The 17,013-nt window shown below is 48.8% G+C and overlaps 1 protein-coding gene across 3 annotated transcripts in view; it reads left to right on the plus strand.

The window, feature by feature from the left end:
• CCDC92 (coiled-coil domain containing 92) overlaps positions 1-17,013 on the plus strand; it is a 225,939-nt gene that overhangs the window by 169,567 nt on the left and 39,359 nt on the right. Inside the window, exon 1 of one of the 3 annotated variants that reach the window (XM_054006069.1) lies at positions 13,228-13,351. The exons of the other annotated variants lie outside the window; for them this stretch is intronic. The gene's annotated coding sequence lies outside the window, so the exon portion shown is untranslated. Of the gene's footprint in view, positions 1-13,227; positions 13,352-17,013 lie in introns of those variants that run through there. 3 annotated transcript variants of the gene reach the window in all.

Consider the following 17,013-nt stretch of genomic DNA (forward strand, 5'->3'; position numbering starts at 1 on the left):
CTTGGGTTTTAATGTTTTGTACCACAGCTTATTTTAGCCCAGCTGGTGGAAAGTTTAAAATGTTTACTTAAGGGCAGAGCCTCAGCTGTTGTAAACTGCCCTAGCTCCACTGCCTTCATTTTACACCCGCTGAGCATCTGCCCCTTAGTGCTTAAAACACTTGTTGGAAGTGGAAAGCGGAGTTGCTTGAAATAAGCTGCAAAGGCAAAACGGAAATATTCTTTCTGTATCAGCAGAAGCAAATGTGCATACTAGTATAGAGTGGGCTGGGATAGAGGCTGCTAGCCTCACATTCCATATAGTTTTGGGTCACTGGCTCCATATAGTCCCAGGTGCCTCGGCTCTTTCCCATCTCACCTGCAAACTCCCCCGCTCCCATCAACCTATTTAGAGGCAGCACAACACCCTCTTTTACAGTCTGGCCCCTCTCACATTCCCTCGCACAGCCTCACTGTGCTGGACTGTGTAAACAGGGCTTAGGGGAGCCAGAGAGCCCAATTAGCATTTTCTGTGGCACCTGGAGGGAGACCAGTAATTAAGGATTAGACCCAGCTGGGGAGAACTAGACCAGGGTTTCCTATAATGCTAAGACTGAAGATAATAGGGAGAGTGGGCCCAGGAGGGAGGTAGTTGGAAGCTTGCTCTGAAAGCAACCACAGGGGGGCCTGCAGGAAAGTGCCTCTACCCTGAAGGGAGAGGGCAGCTGGGGAGAAGAGGACTCCTAGAGCAGCTCTGGGAGAGGAGAGACTCCAGGAAAGAAGCCCTGCGGGTCAGCAGCTCGGGAAGAGCTGGGCCTTCAGGGAGATGGCCCTGGGAGGCCTCACTCTGTGACAGAGTGAGGAAAAATTTTGCACAGCCCGGGAAGGAGCGAAGAGTCTGTTGAAGATTGAGCCTGGGAAGGGTGGGGAAGTTTTTTTCCTTTGAGTCGGAACTTCGTTACCCTGGAAGAGTGGGACTCTTAGGGTGATCTGCCTGGAAGGACAAGTGACTCCACAGACCACCAAAGTAAGAGGAGGAGGGTGAGGCAGGTGGGCTGCAATGCCAGGTGCTCTCCGATGGTGAATCTATGACCCCACTGAGGTCTAACATTGTTATTCACACCACAAGAAAACACAGGCACTAGGTTTCTTGTCTGTGAGGTGTAGACTCAGTCCTTCCTTTGACACGTTGACCAATCAGCCTTGAGATTAGCTTTCCTTAGCTATTAAGTGTTTTATTAGCCAGGTTGGTGTTTTTGCCTTTGGATTCGCTTTGCATTCATTCAGGGCAGAGTGACTGAGAGACCTGATATGTCTTTATCAAGCTTGAAAATCCATCAAAAGTAGTGATAGTCTATAATGGGTCTAGAACTTCGTGTGTCATGGCTGTCTCTGATGTTCCTTTCACCTTTTCCCTCAGCATTCAGATTCAAACACATTTTCCCCATCTTCCAGTTGCTTTCCTCCTCCTCCTCTTCCAGATCAGGTCAGCTCCAGACACGTCCCATCTCCCTACCAGCATCAGCACAGATCCTGTTTGTACTACGTGTAAAATGATCCCTGGCACAGGTGCCATTCAGCTCAGTGCTTTTACGAGCAACATCTGCAAGTTCTTTTGTTCACCAAATCCTGATTTGGGGGGGGGGGGGGGTGAGGAGAATTAACAAAGATGCAACTTGCTTTTCTTTCCTGTCAGGATCACAGCAAGATTAAGTTATTCTGTATGTGTCCCTCCCAGAGTCAGAGAGATCAGAGACTGTCCCACTGAGCGGAATAGACTACCCAAAGCACTTAGCATAACTTCACCACCATCTGAGATATAGTACCATATCGATGACTGGATTTTCCTCATTGCGCGAACATTTACTGCTCCCTCAGCTTTTGCTGTGGCACCATGCCTGTGACTAACTGCATCGCTGTTATCTCTCCTTATTACCTTTATTCGGCAGAATGTCGTGTACATGAGGGGTCCATAGTGGGAGCTTGGGAGGTTGCTGTGAATTCGTGGTGAGCTCCATGTTGAGACTTGCCAAAAGTCAGGGAAACCACAATTATTGGGCGTTGGTTACACCGTCACTGGGGAGGGGAGGACGGCTATGGATCTGGCCCAGCCACTGGCATTTAGCACCTTGCAGAAATGGTTTGATCCCTTGCAGAATCAGCCCCTGGGTGCTGTGGAGAGGAATTTTATGACCCACATGCTTGCTGGGTGCGCTCTGTGTCTGAGTTGCCCAGTGCTTAATTTGTAATGAAAGAGGTGCTGGAGCTCAAGCAGTTTTTTACATTCATAACTGATGCAGCAAGCCCAGAAACTTCCATGGGGTGTCTGCTTGTGTCCTGAGAAAAATAGCACTTTGCAAAGCTCAAGGTAATGAAGCCTTAGAATGCGTGAGTGAAACAGGCTCCAAGCCGATGCTTTGCCGTTGCACGTTTTAAAAGAGTGTGTGGATTTGATGTAAAGCCTGTTATATTTGGCTGGTAACTTGCTTACTTTGTGTCTGAGCAGATAATGTTGCCTCAGTATCATCTATTCCTCCCTCCCCTCCTTTAACTTTACAAAGTATGTCTTAAAAAAAAAAAAAAAAAAGCCTGTGTCTTTGGCTGAGCAACCTTCTCAGGAAATGTCTATAGAGACTGTCTGCACAGGAAATATCTCCAATGGGGAGGAGGGGGAGGAAAGAAAAGCTGAACAGACCTAGATTCTTCTCAACAGATAGATCGTGTGCAATCGCTTCCATTTCACTTCCTCCTTCGGTGCTGTGGTTGGCTTTTCCTCGCGGCTCCCAACCCTCCCACATACAAATCTTTAATAAGGTTCCTTCGCTTGGCCTCCCATCACACCAAATCCCAGTAAATTTCCTTGTACTCTCAGGACCAGATTTTCAATAGAGCTCTAGGCCAGAGTTTCAAGTGCTCGGCAACCACAATTGGGGCGGGATTTTCCAAAGAGTGTAGGATTACCTTAAATCTTCCCTCCCTGCAAGCCCTCTGCCCGTGGAACTCCTCCTGACTCCAAAGACAGGGCCCAGCGTTTCCTCCCTATAGCCCTGACCCTACAGCATGTCCACAAGCATGGACCTCTGTGTGACATCCCACTGACGGGAGTCTGCACGGGCACAGGGTTCATTCAGGTGCATCGTTACAGGGTCAGGGGCTAATATGAGACTGGACAATGGAAAGAAAAAACCTGAAATTTAACCATCGCACGTGCGTGCGCACACACACACCCCTACACACAACAACAAAAATCCCTTCCCTTTATTTTTATGCCCTGTCACTTGCATGTCTCCTCTTCTAGCTCAGTTTGTTAGCAGCATTACTTACTTTCTGCAGGTTACTTTGAAATTTTGCCATTGTTTTAAGTTGAGCAGCAGCAGAGGTGGATTTCCCTCATTCCTCTCTCCAACTGCAAGTTTAACGAAGGATTAAACATCTCAGAGATGCAAACCACAAATCATTGCACTTTACTATCTTAATTTTAGTTGAACCATCTGGATCCAACCACTGCCAGTCTTCAGTTTTTTATGATAACAGGAGGCTGCTTTGTGGAATGCTCCTTCTATAACGGAATATATAGTTACCTCTTTTGACTTGTGTGGTTGGCTCATAGTGCAGATTGTTTCTGTTAGGAGGAGAAATTAATGAAGTGGTCAGGTATCTCTTTGATGCAATCCTGTTTATTTGCACAGAATGGACCCAAAATCTTGTTACCCTAAACACAGAAGGAATCAAACCGGAGCAATTTCTTTGCTCACAGTTCCACGCCTCCTTCCATCCGCAACTCTGCCCAAAAAGTTCTCTCTCCTAGCTTTCTCTCAGGGCCACACTTTAAGTGCTTCTTGGCTGTCTCCTTGGCTTTATTATTTTTTTATGCTTCTTTCTGCTAGTTCTCTGGCTGCCTCCGGTGCTTCCTTTCTGACATATGCACTGCCATCAAACATGCCCAGTGAAACCCCTTCACGTAGCTCAGTTTCTGACCAGCCTTGCACGCGACTTGTGTTTTGGATGGTGGCTCCTATTGGTTTCAGCTATCGTACTCCAAAAAGGAGCTTAACTGCTTCCTGAATGAAAGGTGTCTGTCACACCCACCAACCTCACCCAACCTCTCTCAGAATGACACTTAAAAATGGGTTTGAATTTCACCGAACTGCTATCATGTTCAGAGATCCATGTCTGCACCTGATAGGAAAGAATTATCAGGGAAAGCAAGTACCTCTTTAAAGTTAACAGGAAAAAGCACAAAGCATATGGCCATGTAAAAAATTGTGGATTAAGCCGAGTGACGTATAAACAATGTGTTTTCTTCCTAGGGTTATCTGATGTATAAAGGAGCCTAATTATGGGATTTTCTTGCCTGAGCCTGAGATTTTGAATGCTGATGTGAGCTTGATCAAAGCCAGCTGAATTCACACAGGTGCTGTATATACAGCATCCCCACCAAGCTTCAGAAATAGCTGAGCCCCACCTACTATTTATCTTAGCATTAGCCCCAGCCAGGGGAATACGCCTAGTGGTCTCTTGGACGGCAATAATAATGCTAATGGAATTCTGAATGTACCTACTTACCCCATCAAGCTGGGCTGTGTTCACCACCCCTCCTAGGACCTTATGGGATTCCTTCCTCCCTCGTAGCAGCAGCCATCATCCCAGGCCTCACTCTTTCACTGGGAGACCAAACAGCAGGGAGAGTATGAAACACAAAGCTCCCTGAGCAGCAAAGAGCTTCACCCTCACCCAAGACATTGCCAAAAATCTTGGTCACACCACGAAAACTCCAAGATTCTTGCCGCAGCTGCCACTGGGCTAGCTCGCTCATGTGGCTGGCCCATGCCTCACAATGGGCCCTCAGGCCAGCCTCTGCCCCCCTCCTTTGGAACTCCAATTGGCTTGTTGACATGTGAACGTCCCCTTTAAAGAAGAACAGAGATTTTTCATTGCAAAGAGCTCAGACCCCGCGGGGAGCTGGCCCATGCTGGTGAATTACAAAGTGAAACTGTGTTCATGCTGCCATCCCCAGGGCTCCTCATGTGTAGGTCGGAGTATCTGATGGCAAGGAATGTGGGGGTGGGAGGTGGAAACAGAAGTCTTTTCGCTATGTGTCGGCGTCCTCGCCAGGCCTTTGCATGTTGGAAACCATTTCCATTATCAACCCTCACAAACACTCTTGTTTTCTATATTCATAAGTGAGACTTTTCTGCCTTTCCTGCTACCGTCTCTTCCGACCTATTCAGTCACTCTGCCGATATCTCCAGCTGTCCTGGTGGTTCTTTCTGAGATGAGGGCATTGATACCATAACACCATCGATCATGCCATTCTTCCCTCCCTAAGCTCCTTTCCCCACTTATTTCCAGTATGGACAGCAAGCAAAGGTCAGGTATCCATCATCTCTGTCCCTTGATATCAGAAAGCCTCTAACTGACTGTTGAGCTTTGCCATTTTTGTTGGGAAACATCTTAGTTCAGGACAGGAAGGTGAACCAGCAACTGTTTCAAGAAGCCGAGTTTTTGTCCTATTCCGAGTGCTTCCTTTGCCCTGCTATGAAGGTGGGTAAAGGGAGTCTTTGCCAGCCCCCAACCTCACCACAAGCAAGTGTGTCAGCTTCCTGTCCACATTCCTCATTGCCATGGACAGCGGCGCATTTCCACAGCAGGATGGAATCCACACACCGTGATATCTCTTTGTGTTCATGGGAACAGTCCCACAGCCTTCTATTTAATCCACAGATACAAGCACACAGGATGGGCGGTGGCAGGCCATGCTTCCCCATGATGCCCCACCAGAATGCCTCTGCATCCACTTACAGCACCCTGCACACCATCTCTGGTGCGGGATGGGAATTCTGTCTCAATGGCCCATTCACTGGAACTACCACTTACCACCAACTGTGGCGGTCTGTTTTGAGATATGGAGACTTGTCCACTAGAAACTGGACCAAGACCACCATAGCTTCCTGTACCCTACTTCATAGTACTCACAGTATTGGATCTTTGTTACCTTGTGCCTCCCACAGCTGTTTTGTTTGTATCTTAGGGTTTGTCAACAAGGAGAAATTTGCGGCATAACTATACCAGTGTAATTGTACCACTGTAGTTCTACTGATTATGGTATAATTCCCCAGGTAGACACTCATTCTGGAATTAGTCCCTTTCTCCAGTTTACTTTGTAGTGAGATACGCTAAACCAGAAAAAGGCATTCTTATTGTGCAAGAAGAGTGCCCATATGGGGAGTTTTACTGGTATTACTCTAGAGGTGTAATTATCCCTGTGTAGACAAGAACTTGGGTCAGGGACTGTCTCCTCCCCCCCCCCCCCCGTGTTTGTACAGAGCCTAGCACAATGGGGTCCAGGTCCATGGCTGGGGCCCTAGGCATTTCCTCAATACAAATAATAGACAGTTTCATAACACCAGAATCCTCAGATAGTAACAGCTTTGTTACTACCAACCCAAGCTGGATTTGAACCAGTGTCCTACATTTGGCTAAGCTTTGCTGACCAACACCAGCTAAGGATCTGGCCTATTTCCATTATTGTAACTTCTAACATGAGCAGAAATCAAGTCTTTTGGATGGGAAATTTCACAAAAGGCAGTTAGAATAAAATGTATGGATTGATGTTTCCTTTTCTGGTAATCCAAATAAAAACCGGAGGCTGGGTACATCAGAGTACGAGGGCTCCCAGTGGGTACATTGGAATAAGCGGGCTCCCTCTGGGAGCCAAGATTTATCTTCCAAACATGCTGAAGAGAGACAGTTTGCAACAGTGCTTCAACCACGGGGCTTTCTTCATTTACTCTATCTTGTGTGTAGTTAGGATAACCCTTTGCTTCTAGTATTTCATGGAGCTACTCATACTGCAAGCACAGTAACAGATGGCCACCAGATCAAAGTTAATCAGCATTCTGTATGCTGTATTTCAAGCTTAGAAATTCATCTGGTTCTAGTAAAATATAGCCTGAAAGCTTCCTAACGTTTCAGTTCAACCACAGAATTATATTAAATGTCTAAGCCTCCCCATCCTCACAGGAGACCTAGAAGAATCATAGGACATATTAAAAAAGGGCTTGATTAGCAAGTTAATTAGAAAAGATTTAAATGCAGTCTTGTACTGGTATGTTACTGGAGATCAGCATTTTTAATGGAGGCTGCGGACTCTTCTTTTACTTTGGTTACTCCTGAAACTTACAGGAGGGTCACATTCAGACCTGGAGCAAGAGGGAACAATCCCATTTCCATTCTCTTACACCTGATGGCCTCTGTAGTCAAGACACCACCATTACTGCTGTGCCAGGAGTATATAATATACTTTGGATTGTTTAGCTGTTCTGCATTTGTCAGCAGAGTTTGGGATTTTTGCATTGCTCCTCAGTGTTTTTCACTGGTTTTCCTTGTGTGCATCTTATCACTATTATTAATACCTCTACTGTGCCAGGTAAGAGAGGAAGAGATGGTCCCTTCTCTGGAGAGCTGACATTATCAATAGACAAGACAGACAATGGATGAGAGAAAGAAAAGTGTATTCTCCGCATTTGGAACTGAGGCCCAAAAGAGATGATGTGGTGTTTAGTTGTATTATTGTAGGACCTAGGAGCCCCAGTCATGGAGCAGGACCCTATTGTGCTAGGGGCAGTACAAACACAGAACAGCAGGCTACGTAGGTTGTCTGTAGCAGAGCTGAGAACTGAACCCAGTTCTTCTGAATGTCAGTCTGGTGCCCTAGCCACACCTTCCTCTTGAGAGTATAATGTGTGTTAGGTGCTTGATGCTTCTGCAAAGTAACACTTGCTTCTGAATGCATCAGATGAACTCCTGGGCCCACTGAAATCAGTGACAAAACTCCCATTGACATCAATGAGACCAAGATTTCACCCAACATTGTTAAATTCTTGTATTCCTCAAACCATTCATGATTCTTCCTTTTTTTTCTCTTTCCCCTTTAACAAAATCCCACCACTATAGAGTACTTATTCCTATGGTCTATGAGAGCAGTGTACACTCTGCAACTTACTTTTCTGCCTTGATTTGTATAACTGGATGGCACAGAGCTGATGGGGAGTAAACCAGAAACTGTTCAAAATGACACAGAAGAGACAAATCCAAATGTCTTTCTCACATGGGTTTCATTGTTTTAGGATCAAATCCAAACACTGCGAATTCCAGTGATTCTAGACTTTGGGAGCCTCAGACCTTTCTGTACAGTCATCTCTGTGGTTTCATTGTGGCTGGCAAACCTGGAAAGAAAGCTTGTTGGACTGGATCTCAGGTATTTTAGCTAGTGTAGCTTGAGCTGCCAATGGTGAAAAGAGCGCTCCCAAGCATGAATGAATGTTTTATTCTGTGCATTTTAGATGAATTAAGCATAGCCAGGCATTATTGATGGGCTGGAGAGTTTTTCTCATAAGAAGTATTTCCATTGACACATAATAAATGTTCTTTGAGATACCAATGTGTAGAAGTGGGAGGCATCCCATGGTTGGTAGAGACTACTCAGATGGTATATATTTAACACACACACACACCTAATTTTTGGCACTAGTTTATCCCAAAGCACCATGTATTATTTTTCACTCTTCCAACACAGACACACCCAAATTCCTGTTCAGAAGTCTGAGCGGTATAACTTCCTAACTGAGACAAGATGACACTTTGGGACAAATCCTACCCTTAGTTAAGCTCGGGTAATTGAGGGCACAAGTGCACATTATATGTCTCATTACAAAAATGGTCTCTGTGAGTGCCTCTTCCATTGGACCCAAAAGAGCAACTTCATTAGCTGGTAGCAGTAGTTGGCTCTTTATCCCCTACGTAGAACAGGCAGTGTATTATTCATGCCTACTCTTAGGGGTGGCTTATCACAAATATCTGAGCTCCACAGGGTTCAAATCCCAGCATGGCCCATGGTGGGAGAGTCATGATAAACCTGTGACCCATTTGAGTATTTGAACTCTTGTTGACCTCATACTCTTGAAATGAGCCGTCTCTGACGGGGAGTGTGTGTAACCCACCAGCAAAGGGCGGTGGTTCTCCCTCTCCCCTGGCTGGCCTATGTAGAGGATATGAGCCTACTACTGCTACCACCAAATGGAGCTAATTAAGTTAATAGAGGCCTGTGCTTTTGGTACTAAAGGTCCTGGTTTCTACCCTTGCTAATGAGTGAGGGGGTTGTTTACACTTGGACATGGTCTTCTAATCTTATTTATGTTAATACATTTAACATGTGTGAAAAATGTAACAGCATTTAACATTCAACACCAAAGTTTGTGTGATAATTTAAAGTCTGGGCCAACAAAATGCCAAAAGGATGAAAGCTTTTAACTTGCATATTTTAATGAAGTTGCATGCCACACGCCGTGATCGTTCACTGAAACAGCGGAGCTTTTCCTGTAATTAGGACAGCACAGAGTTCCGCTCATGTTGAGCCTTCTCTTGTGCTTTATGGGACATCCCACTACATATAAACATTCCTGCCCTTTGGTCAGTTTCAGAATTCCTTAGCCAGTGGGGATGGGGATGGTGGGATCCTCTGGGCTTTGATACTTTCTGGACAACTTCCTAAGACATGCAGGCTGAGCTGAGTGTCTTCTGTTTGTGGGTGAGCGGAACTAAGGCCTGGTCCCCACTAAGCCCCCACTTCGGACTAAGGTACGCAAATTCAGCTACGTTAATAACGTAGCTGAATTCGAAGTACCTTAGTCCGAACTTACCGCGGGTCCAGACGCGTCATGGAGGCTCCCCCATCGATGCCGCGTACTCCTCTTGCCGAGCTGGAGTACCGGCATCGACGGCGAGCACTTCCGGGATCGATCCGGGATCGATTTATCGCGTCTTAACCAGACGCGATAAATCGATCCCAGAACATCGATTGCCTGCCACTGGACCCTCCGGTAAGTTAGGGTTACCATATTTAGTGCCTCCGAAAGGAGGACACTTTAAAGGGGCCCCAGCCCCGCCCCCAGCCCCGCCCCCGCGCCCGCCCCAACCCCGCCCCCTCCCCAAAGTCTCCGCCCCCTCCCCTGCTTCCCGCGAACATTTGAGTCGCGGGAAGCCTGAAGCAGGTAAGGGGGGGTGTGTGGGGGGGGAGGAGGCGCGGCCCACCCCCGGCACCGCAGGTCCCCAGCCCGTCCCCCGAGCCCCCAGCCCGGCCCGGCACCGCCGGCCGAGCCCCCGACCCGGCACCCGAGTCCCCGGCCGGGCCCGGCACTGGGCCCCCCCGAGCACCGCCGGCCGAGCCCCCGGCCCAGCACCCGGCCCGGCACCCGGCCACCCCGAGCACCGCCGGCACCCGACCCGGCACCCGAGCCGCCGGCCCGGCACCCGGCCCCCCCAAGCACCGCCGGCCGAGCCCCCGGCCCAGCACCCGGCCCGGCACCCGAGCCGCCGGCCGAGCCCCCCGGCCCGGCCCGGCCCCGGGCCCCCCCGAGCACCGCCGGCCGAGCCCCCGGCCCGGCCCGGCACTGCCGGCCAGGCCCCCCGAGCCCCCGGCCCCGGGCCCCCCCGAGCACCGCCGGCCGAGCCCCCGGCCCGGCACTGCCGGCCAGGCCCCCCGAGCCCCCGGCCCGGCCCCGGGCCCCCCCGAGCACCGCCGGCCGAGCCCCTGGCCCGGCCCGGCACCCGAGCCCCCGGCCCGGCACCCGGCCCCCCCGAGCACCACCAGCCGAGCCCCCGGCCCGGCCCGCCGGCCGAGCCCCCGGCCCGGCACCCAGCCCCCCCGAGCACCGCCGGCCGAGCCCCCGGCCCAGCACCCGGCCCGGCCCCCGGCACCCGAGCCGCCGGCCGAGCCCCCCGGCCCGGCCCGGCCCCGGGCCCCCCCGAGCACCGCCGGCCAGGCCCCCCGAGCCCCTGGCCCGGCACCGGGCCCCCCCGAGCACCGCCGGCCGAGCCCCCGAGCCCCCGGCCCGGCACCCGAGCCGCCGACCGCATGTCCGATTTTCCCGGACATGTCTGGCTTTTTGGGATTTCCCCCCGGACGGGGATTTGGAGCCCAAAAAGCCGGACATGTCCGGGAAAATCCGGACGTATGGTAACCCTAGGTAAGTGAAGACGTACCCTAAGATGCCAACAGTCCTTAGACACTGCATTTGGGGCCAAATTGCAACTTCACTGAAGCCAATGGGAATTTTGCCATCTGCTTCAACAGGATATGGTGCCACATCTTAAACTTAGCTTGTGAACTCTTTGGGGCAGGGAATGTCTCTTTGTGACATGTTTGTACAGCGCCTTGCATAGTGGGGCTCTGGCCTCTAGGCACTACTATAACAGAAATCATAACAACACTCAGGATTTGGTCCTTGGAGTATTGTGATCCCTTCCCAGTTAGCTGTTGGCTCCATGGAGATGTGCATAGTCGAGTTGATCCATTCCATTTACTGATCAATAGAGGGCCAGTTGGGCTAAGTAATGCCACCTAGCATCTGTATGGATTATTGGAATATTGAATGGGGGACTGGGAGATGACTTGAGCCAGCTGATCTGCTGAAGGGCTGGCTGTTGTTGGCATTGATCTGATTGATATTTTTAAGCGCTTCTATTACTTTGGCAGCTAGCTAAGTACTACTGTGAAAATAAAACTCCCACATTACACTCACAGATGCTGAGAGCCAGGGTGGTCTAAGAAATGAGTCCAAGGACCTGCCAGGATAATATGTGCTGTTGGCTTAGGAGCCAATCAGATGTCTTCACTACCCCCTTCCACAGCCCTGGAGTGCCCTGGCAGCTGCAGGACCTGAGGGCTGGGGAGAGAGGATATTGGGAACATACCCATTGCATGCTGTGGGGCCCAACTCCATCCTTGCTGGGACTGAGAGCAGGAAAAGGGAAGGGCAGGATGGGGCCTGTGTGTCTATGAACATAGAGATCCAGGAGTACATCTATCCGGATGCTTCTGCAGCTCCAAAGCCACAGTATGTCTAGAGAGTGGTTCAGGTATCACTGTCTAGGAATCGCTGCAAAGCCCCCATGCACTTCCATCATGAGTGAGAAAGCAGAGCAAGGATGCAATTAGACAGCAATGACTCGAGATTCAGGGCATTTTCTGGAGGTTAATGACCTTGGGGGAGGAGTTGATGGTCCAAGGTGCTACCAGGCACCTTGAAATCCAGCCAGTCAACAATGCCTGAGGATTCCAAGGCAATTGTTGGAAAGGGAGGGGAGAAACCCACAAGCAGGTGTGTTGTCTCTTTATGGGTGATGCTATTTCATCTGGTGCATATGGAGGATGTGCCATGTGAGACCTCTCTGGCCACTTGTGCCTGCTTGTGGCAGATGAGATCTGCTGGATTCCTGGAGTTGCATATTCCAGTATCAGGGTTCTCAGCTGATGCTCCTCTCCCCTGGAATCAGCTTCTCCAGTGTCTTGGCAGATCCCGGGTTGCTGAGCTTTGGGCCCCAAACAACCAAACGTATTTGTTCAGCTAATCCCTGAATACCACTCCTTCCTTCCGAAGCTAATGGAACTCTTCCAGATGGATTCCAGTGCCAGGGGGGCAGGATTTGGACCCCTGGACTCCTGAAGGCATGTGAGGGAGGTACGCGACTGCCACTGATGCAATAAGCAGGACTATCTTGTCTATTCAGATTGTAAATCCCACAGAGCAGGGACTGCCCTCTCCTGCTCAGTGTATGTGCAGAACCTAGCACAGTGGGGAACCAGTCTCATCTGGGACCTATGAGCACAGCTGTAATTCAAATAATAATAGGGCTACGTTCAAACCACCTTGGATGCTTATAGCATGAAGCCAGTCTAGATCCAACCCTCCCCCCCCCGCACACACATGGGCTGTCTCAGAGCATCAGCACAATTCCACCTCAACTCCATAACAACAGGCAGGTTACTTGCACTGATCCATTTTCTCTTTTAATACTCCAAACCGCCTCAGTCCTTCTCCCTCCAGATGAATTTATTTTCTGAACTAAGAATAAAGTTGTTGCAACTGGATGCCAACTATTTCCAGTGCCAGGAAGATGCTGCTGCTCCCCCTGCCTCTGTTTTACATTGAACGTTATCAGCTCTTACTTGTTTCTCTTTGGCCTTCGGAGCCAGTTCAAAGTCAACTGCCTTTCACTTTGATTTAATTTCAATCAAATGTATCCTGACTGCTGACTTGCTGCCTGTTTTTTACATGTCACCAACAAATCACTACCTAGTCGTATTGTTTTGACAGCCATCAAATCTCAGCCTCCCTACTCATTAGGTTTTTTTAATTAACTTGGAAAACTTTGTATTTGCAGGCCAGATCCAGATTTACGTATTCAAAGGAATATTCACACTAAATGTTCAAAGCCTCATGAAAGAGTTACATGGCTGGAACAGGGCTTTGGTAGCAGAATACAAAGTGTTTCATTTGAAGTTGCCGGTTCAAATCCAACCTGGATTGATGGTGAGTGCCTGAGTGGATGGTCTCCATTCCATTTCCTTGTTAGTAGGTCCCTTGTCCTTGCTGGTAGCTTCTATCCTTGCTGGTCGTCTCAGCAGAGAGGCAAAGGACTGAAGGGACGTAGAGGTTGAATTCTCTTACTCCCAAAGATGCTGCCATTCTGAACAGGGGAGGCAGTGTCGGGAAACTTGCATAGCTGCTGCTACCACTGTCCTCTGACTAGGCAAAGCAGGGCTAAAATCTCATGCAGTGCTGGAAAATGTACATCTCCTGGTTACAGACTGTAGGTTTGGCTTTTGCTGGACTCTGGTATTGAGAAAGCCATGGAGGGTAGTGGGTACATGAAGGACCAAGGAGTTTGGACCTATACTGGTCCCAGTTACCATGCAGATTTGGAGTCAATGGGAGGGGACTCAGCATCTTGCAGTTCTGGCTGTACTTGCAGTGTTATTGGCCGTTCTGGGTGTATTTGGAAGCCCAGAGGGAGGGTGCAGTCTCCACAGGTCTTAGTTCTGATTCATCCTTAGCACTGTGAGCCCTGTGAAGGGCTGTTTTTCATTCCTTAAAGGTTCGGCTTTTGCACATATTCCTCGGGAGATCCACGGTCAAGGTCCATTTATGGGGCAAGGCAGAAGTGCTTTCTCCATGACTTCTGTATGTTTTTTCTGCACAGCTCTATGCGCTGCCTTTATAACTTCACCCATCCTACTCTATGGCTCATTTAAGCCCAAGGTTTTCTTTGTGGACCAGGAGTGAAATCCATAATTCTCCTGCCACATAGAGACGGGGGGGGGGGGGGGGAATCACAAACTATTTCACACAAGCCTGGAGTCCTTTGGGTATTGCAACACATCTCGCCAATACATCATTCAACATCTCATTATCTGTGAGGACACTTATTATTAATTACAAAATCTCAAGCTGTCACTGTCTAAGCCACTGATTTATTTCTTGGGGCAACTAGATGTGGTATATGTAGCTATGCAATTGCTCTGGCTTTATCTTCACCTTTAAATCCTTAATGGCTCTGCCTGTTAGACAGGACAACTGCAATTTTGCACACCGGTGATGGTGCAGCAGGTTACAATATGTGTGCACTCAGGCGTGCACACTGTGTTCTCATATGGAGACTTTATTTTTGTTCTTTCCAGTTATGTTGTTTCCCTTGATCTAAAGTAAGTCATTGAGTGGAAAAGACATGGTTGTTTTGGATGTGTGAATAACCTTATAAAATGTTAATTAAAAAGCAATCCACAATAAATAAATGTGTGACACTTCTGTAGCATCTTCCCTGTGAGGAGTGCCTTGCGGGCATTAACACAGGTAGCCTCACCACACTCCCATGTGGTAGAGAGGTAGTAGTCCCATTTTACAGATGGGGACACTGAGGCACAAAGAGATGACTTGACTGGCCCAGACACCTGAAGCCTGTGACAAAGCCAGGAATAGAACCTAGATCTCTTGACTGCCAGACAGTCCCATTCTTCAGCCACAGTTGGTCAGCCATTTAAAAGCATATGTCACAGTTTCAGAGCAACTACACCTGTATTTCCCCTCCATGGTCTTCTAAGGTCACCCACTTTGGGCTTCCAGCTGTCACCCCTCTCTTGGGCAGACACCCATGTCCCACTCCCTCCTAACTAGGGATTTTAAGGCTCCACTGCCTGAGACTGTGATATCGCCAACAAGCCAGACTGTCTAAAAGGCCAGCACCTGCACTTTGCTCTCTCTCCAAGGGCTAGGACCAGGGTATTGTCTGGTTCTGAAATAGGGCAAACACTCCTGCATGTGCTGAACTTTCCACACATGCGTTGACCCACTGAAGTCAATGGGACAACTTACATGCGTAAATGTTTACAGGTTTATGGCCATCATTTGCTCCCCTGTAGAAACAGCTCTATTCATTCAAAATCTGTGAGTGTTTGTTTTGAGTACAGATATTTGCTCAAGGCCCACGCAAGGTATAAAGCAAAAGTGCTTTCTCCCTCTAGCGGGTGGGGAGGGATTACTTTGATCCTTGGATAAAAGGTGCTATAGAATTGCAGACAGCACTTCATAAATAGTGTTATTCAGGTTTCAGCCTCACGTGCTCCCTGTAAAGTACAGAAATAACATTAAACCCATTTTAGCCCAAAGCAGTTTAATAAATGATTTGGCTAAGAGAGAACCCAGCAGCTCAATGGCAGAGCTGGGTACAGAATTCTGCACTCCTGGTGTAACAACTAAGCAAAACTTCCACTCTTGGCCTAGGCTTTAGTGTAGAGGCCCTAGTCCCCCCTAGCTGCACCAAAGCTCTGCTCAGCATGACTGGAATGGGGGGAAACTACCATTAGGCTCTCTTGTAACTTATGCCAGGCAGGAATTACCAGAATGAAGCTTGCTCTGGCCATATCCCTCCCACCCTGTCATACTGCCTGTCGCTCATGCCAGAGTAATCCTCTACCACCCATTTAGGGCAACTTTAAGGCTTCTTTATGCCACCAGAGCACCACAAAGGGGCCTTAACAGAGGCCGATATCTGGTCCATACCGTTTAGTCCTGTGTCCTTTATACTCCCTAGACATCTGCTCTCCTAACTCCCACTCCCTTCCTTGGAGTTACACAGAGCCACCAAGCAAGAACAATCCCGTTATAGCCCATCTGCTAAGTTACAAATTCACAGGAAGACAACTGCCAACATGCCCCAATTAACCCCTTAATCCAGGAGACAACCTAAACTGGCCTGCATGTTTACCATGTGCGGTGCTTTAGCGGGATCATACACACAACGTGAATGTCTTATTAAAGACTAAAAGGCGACTACTAAAGCAGTTACATAGAAAATGTAACTGTCCAAACCTACCTGATCATTATTTCTATGAAACACTTACAGTACCCACATGTGGGTTAGGCTTGAATCTTTTCACTTGTTGCTCTGTACATAGATCCTTCATGACAAAGAAAGCAAGCGCCTTCTGCTGGTTGCAAGTGGGAAAGGCGTAGTATATCCCCCCAAAGTGTTCTGTAGAAAGTCGAAAACATAACAAAACTTGTTCGTTCTTGCAGGGTGTTCTTATGTTCAGAGAGGCTGTGGTTTGACTATGCTATAGAGCTGAACTATAGATATAAACTCAGCTGGTTCTTTAAAACGGCTGTCTTTAAGGGACACTAAATTGGCACCTGTTGTCATATAGGATCCTGGAAGCATCCCCTGTGGAGGAGGGGGACAGCAGTGGCTCTCTGTCACCTGTGTGCCACCTGGATTCTGGGCTGCTACAGGGACAGAAATGTGCAGTGTAATGTAATTTGGAGCACTCTTTCCTGGGTCACCTTGCAGCCCAGAAGTTCCATTGCCCTAAGTGCCCTGACAATGCCCCCACTCTGTCCTTTCCCACCCCTGGCATGCACTATATGTTGGGGCTTGGAAGGGCAGGAGGGGCGTAGTAGTAATGTTCCTGCATTGGGGGAATTCTCTGCCAGCCCCTTGCAGCTCTTTTGAGGTCACTAGTCACTCCTGGAGTTGTGTATAGGGACCAGGGTGCAGGCCAGAGTCTGGCCCAAGGTCACTATCTGCATTCCATCTGTCTTTTAGAAATCGGTTACGTCTCAAGCCCTCGGAGATCAATGGGGGTTTTGCATCTTTTCCCATCTGTTACTAATCTGTGGATTTTGCATATGCCAAACCA

The sequence above is a fragment of the Malaclemys terrapin genome, chromosome 16 (genome assembly GCF_027887155.1).
Source record: "Malaclemys terrapin pileata isolate rMalTer1 chromosome 16, rMalTer1.hap1, whole genome shotgun sequence".
NCBI lineage: Eukaryota > Metazoa > Chordata > Testudines > Emydidae > Malaclemys > Malaclemys terrapin.